Below are 5,520 nucleotides of genomic sequence, written 5' to 3'. Positions count from 1 at the left end.
TTTCATATTAGAGTGAAGCTATGGTCACATTGCTGAGTAAGGAATGACCATAAAACAAGGCACATGCTAATTCTGAGGACACACTCGTTTTCGGTGTTAACCCTATTATTTGCAGCAGCAGCGATGCAATTTTAAAGCTTGTCACCATTTTTCAACTTTTTTTTTATTTAATACAAAAATGCAGTTTCTACTCAATTTGTAATGAAGCAGTACTTGTTATATGATACTGATAGTAATCGTAATATAATCAGAGCCTTCTGAGGACACAGACGCCGTTACCAACAGTGACTTACAATCATAAACAAAAATACATTTCAAGAATCACAGTTCAAGTATTCATACATATCAGAGCAAGATAAAATACAATGACTTCAGTTCTAGTAGGTACAAGTATATGACAAAATACGATTCAATAATCATAGCAGATAACAGTGTCAGTGATAGTTACATCAGGATATGATTAAATGCAAAATACTACAGATTGAATAACACTTGTGGCAGATTACAGTACAGTAAATGAGGTAAAATAGGGAGCAAATAAGAGCACGTAAAGCACATTAAGGAAGAGTGATAAAGTGTCCACAGCAAAAATAGGAGTTCTACAGGTGCTGTCTGAAGAGGTGAGTCTTAAGGAGGTGCCAGAAGGTGGTCAGGGACTGGGCAGTCCTGACATACAGGAGTGTAGCTATTTATTTTCTTTATGTTCAAAACACTTGGTTGTAACAAAATTAACTAATTTAAATAAAAAAATGCTGAATCTTCCCTCTGACATTCTCCATTGACAAATAGAGTCATGCGAACCAGTCCGCACACCCTTCGTCTTTCTGGAGCTCCGCAACGACCTGAAATAACAAATGGATATGTGAATGTGCTGTATATCTAAACATAGCGATGGTTCCCTCTTTCACCGGCACACTGAAACACACTGAAACACAGACGTTTCAAGTGTTAATCCTAATATTTGCAGCAGCAGCGATGCAATTTTAAAGCTTGTCACCATTTTTCAACTTTTTGTTTTACTTAATACAAAAATAAGAATTTTAGGAAAGGAAAACATTTTGTTCATTAAAAGCAAACATGAGAATGGCAATAGTAGCAGAAATAACCTGAATTGGTGCAAACACTAACAGACAAAAAACACAAAATATTAAAAAATAGAATGTAAAATTAAAACAAAATTCATGTCTGCATGCAATCCATGTGTGTCTCGGAGGTCCAAAAATATTTGTTGTCAAATTTAAATATGATCTGACTGAATAAACAAGGACATTAGCAATAGCAACATGTGTGCTGCAATTATGCGTAAGATGTCTGTAATTATATTATTTTTTCAAAAAATAAAAAAATGTGCACATATCTGGTGGCTTAAAAAGCAATAAAAAGAAATGTACATCTTGGATTTTTTTTCAAAAGGGCAAGATTGGCCCACCCTGGCTGCAGCACTCGTGTTGCAGGGCCCAGAAGCACTTGTGCTGTAAATTAGCGAGCGCCGGGGCACCTCGCAACGGGGTTTCGGAAGCGCGCGCCGACTCGCGTGCGTGTTAGACTCCTTGGTCCGTGTTTCAAGACCGTGTTTCGCCGTTTGGCGTGAACACACGATCTGTCTGTTGTCTCCTTTTGTCTCGCCTGATCTGAGGTCGCGCGCGCCCCAGCCCCAAACCTCCGAGACACACATGGATTGCATGCAGACATGAATTTTGTTTTAATTTTACATTCTATTTTTTAATATTTTGTGTTTTTTTTCTATTAGTGTTTGCACCGATTCAGGTTATTTCTGCTACTATTGCCATTCTCATGTTTGCTTTTAATGAACAAAATGTTTTCCTTTCCTAAAATTCTTATTTTTGTATTAAGTAAAACAAAAAGTTGAAAAATGGTGACAAGCTTTAAAATTGCATCGCTGCTGCTGCAAATATTAGGATTAACACTTGAAACGTCTGTGTTTCAGTGTGTTTCAGTGTGCTAGTGAAAGAGGGAACCATCGCTATGTTTAGATATACAGCACATTCACATATCCATTTGTTATTTCAGGTCGTTGCGGAGCTCCAGAAAGACGAAGGGTGTGCGGACTGGTTCGCATCCCTCTATTTGTCAATGGAGAATGTCAGAGGGAAGATTCAGCATTTTTTTTATTTAAATTAGTTAATTTTGTTACAACAAAGTGCTTTTTAACATGAAAGAAAATCAATAGCTACACTCCTGTATGTCAGGACTGCCCAGTCCCTGACCACCTTCCGGCACCTCCTCAAGACTCACCTCTTCAGACAGCACCTGTAGAACTCCTATTTTTGCTGTGGACACTTTATCACTCTTCCTTAATGTGCTTTACGTGCTCTTATTTGCTCCCTATTTTACTGCATTTACTGTACTGTAATCTGCCACAAGTGTTATTCAATCTGTAGTATTTTGCATTTAATCATATCCTGATGTAACTATCACTGACACTGTTATCTGCTATGATTATTGAATCGTATTTTGTCATATACTTGTACCTACTAGAACTGAAGTCATTGTATTTTATCTTGCTCTGATATGTATGAATACTTGTACTGTGATTCTTGAAATGTATTTTTGTTTATGATTGTAAGTCACTGTGGGTAACGGCGTCTGTGTACTCAGAAGGCTCTGATTATATTACGATTACTGTCAGGATCATATAACAAGTACTGCTTTATTACAAATTGAGCAGAAACTGCATTTTTGTATTAAGTAAAAAAAAAGTTGAAAAATGGTGAAAAGCTTTAAAATTGCATCGCTGCTGCTGCAAATAATAGGGTTAACACCGAAAACGAGTGTGTCCTCAGAATTAGCATGTGCCTTGTTTTATGGTCATTCCTTACTCAGCAATGTGACCATAGCTTCACTCTAATATGAAATCCATTTAATGTAAAACAAAATGTTTCTGGTAAAAGATGTACGATTCTTAACTCCAAATTAATTCATTTTCAAAGACATCCTAAAACTATTGTAATTGTTGCTATAGAAGTACCAGTTCTTTTGGATCAAAATACGGTTACTGACAGGCTCGTGGACTGAGGCAGTACTGAAACTTTCAGTTCATTATTATGAAAAAAATAAATAAATGGTAGATGGTGTCAAGTGTTTTAAAAAAATACTATTTGCAAAATAGTATTTACTAATTTCTATTTAAAATACATGTCTGGCAACCTATTTTCTATTTGTATTTTAAATAAATATGGAGACCACTGGTTTCTATTTAAAGAGTTTCCGTGACTATTTTGCCCATCCTTGGCATTCAGCTGTTAACTGTAAGGTTGGTTTCCAGCCAGATTGCCTTTCCGGGCAGCCTTCTCAATAGACTCCAAGCTTCCGATTTCGTTTGCAGTTGTGAAGGGTGCGGTGGCCAAGTGGTAAGGCGTCGGTCTCGTAAACCGTAGATCACGGGTTCAATCCCCGTCCGTACCTTGTTGCTGTCTTTAAAACACTATTTGTTACTTATTTGTACCTTTGCAGCTGAAATGAAAATTATAAAATGCTATTTGTATTTTAATTTAAATTAAAAAAAGAGGGCACTCGGATTTGAAGCGGGGACCTCTTCATCTGCAGTCAAATGCTCTACCACTGAGCTATACCCCGACTCCAACAATACAATTTTCTACCAAGCACAACCTACAGTGCCGAGCTGTCAGTTTCAGAAATGCAACCTGTCAAGGCTAGTGATTTTTTTCCTCGTATCCCGCAGCAAATTCCTGTGGTGCAATTGGTCAGTGTGTTTGGCTCTTAACCCTTTAAGGACCGAGATCGTGTCAACACCACATCATACTGAAATTTCAAATTGAAAGCCACAGCTTGCCTTGCCAGACGGCTTTGACAGATTATTTAAGAAAAGCTATAACTTTCCCCAGAGTGTTCTGAAAACAAGGACACCAATTCCAAGATGTGACTGTAACAAATTGAATTTTAGTGCATTGTTATAGGAAGAGAGTCAAATACAGCCAAAAATACGCTTGGTCCTTAAATAGTTTAGCAAACGGTTGGTTGCTTGTGTAACAGGTCTTTATATACAGACGTGCTCAAATTTGTTGGTACCCCTCCACAAAAAACGAAGAATGCACAATTTTCTCTGAAATAACTTGAAACTTACAAAAGTAATTGGCATCCACCGTTGTTTATTCCATATTTAATAGAAATCAGACTTTGCTTTTAATTTTTTATTCAACATAATATTGTAAATAATAAAACAAATGAAAATGGCATTGACAAAAATGATGGGACCGCTAAACTAATATTTTCTTGCACAACCTTTAGAGGCAATCACTGCAATCAAACGTTTTCTGTAGCTCTCAATGAGACTTCTGCACCTGTTAACAGGTAGTTTGGCCCACTCTTCCTGAGCAAACTGCTCCAGCTGTCTCAGGTTTGATGGGTGCCTTCTCCAGACTGCAAGTTTCAGCTCTTTCCATAGATGTTCGATAGGATTCAGATCAGGACTCATAGAAGGCCACTTCAGAATAGTCCAATGTTTTGTTCTTATCCATTCTTGGGTGCTTTTAGCTGTGTGTTTTGGGTCATTATCCTGTTGGAGGACCCATGACCTGCGACTGAGACAGAGCTTTCTGACACTGGGCAGTACGTTTTGCTCCAGAATACCTTGATAGTCTTGAGATTTCATTGTGCCCTGCACAGATTCAAGGCACCCTGTGCCAGGCGCAGCAAAGCAGCCCCAAAACATAACCGAGCCTCCTCCATGTTTCACTGTAGGTATGGTGTTCTTTTCTTTGAAAGCTTCATTTTTTCGTCTGTGAACATAGAGCTGATGTGACTTGTCAAAAAGCTCCAGTTCTGACTCATCTGTCCAAAGGACATTCTCCCAGAAGGATTGTGGCTTGTCAATATGCATTTTAGCAAATTCCAGTCTGGCTTTTTTATGTTTTTCTTTTTTTATGTGGGTCTTCTTCCATAGAGCCCACTTTCGCTCAAAAAGCGACGGATGGTGCGATCAGAAACTGACGTACCTTCACCTTGGAGTTCAGCTTGTATCTCTTTGGCAGTTATCCTTGGTTCTTTTTCTACCATTCGCACTATCCTTCTGTTCAATCTGGTGTCGATTTTCCTCTTGCGGCCACGCCCAGGGAGGGTGGCTACAGTTCCATGGACCTTAAACTTCTTAATAATATTTGCAACTGTTGTCACAGGAACATCAAGCTGCTTGGAGATGGTCTTGTAGCCTTTACCTTTACCATGCTTGTCTATTATTTTCTTTCTGATCTCCTCAGACAACTCTCTCCTTTGCTTTCTCTGGTCCATGTTCAGTGTGGTGCACACAATGATACCAAACAGCACAGTGACTACTTTTCTCATTTAAATAGGCTGAATGACTGATTACAAGATTGGAGACATGTGTGATACTAATTAAAGAAACTAATTAGTTTGAAATATCACTATAATCCAATTATTTATTATCTTTTCTAAGGGGTACCAACAAATGTATCCAGGCCATTTTAGAATATCTTTGTAGAATAAGCAATAATTCATCTCTTTTCACAGCTTCTTTGCCTT

General features: G+C 38.0%; 1 non-coding gene across 1 annotated transcript; it reads left to right on the top strand.

Moving 5' to 3' along the window:
• Positions 1–3,354: 3,354 nt before the first annotated feature.
• trnat-cgu (transfer RNA threonine (anticodon CGU)) lies at positions 3,355–3,426 on the top strand. The gene has a single exon. It is a non-coding gene; the product is annotated as a tRNA-Thr (tRNA).
• The last annotated feature ends 2,094 nt before the right edge of the window (positions 3,427–5,520 follow it).

Source organism: Acipenser ruthenus, unplaced genomic scaffold, assembly GCF_902713425.1.
Source record: "Acipenser ruthenus unplaced genomic scaffold, fAciRut3.2 maternal haplotype, whole genome shotgun sequence".
Classification (NCBI taxonomy): Eukaryota; Metazoa; Chordata; class Actinopteri; order Acipenseriformes; family Acipenseridae; genus Acipenser; species Acipenser ruthenus.
The sequence above is the reverse complement of the archived record's forward strand: the minus strand, read 5'-3'. Positions and strand labels throughout refer to the sequence as shown.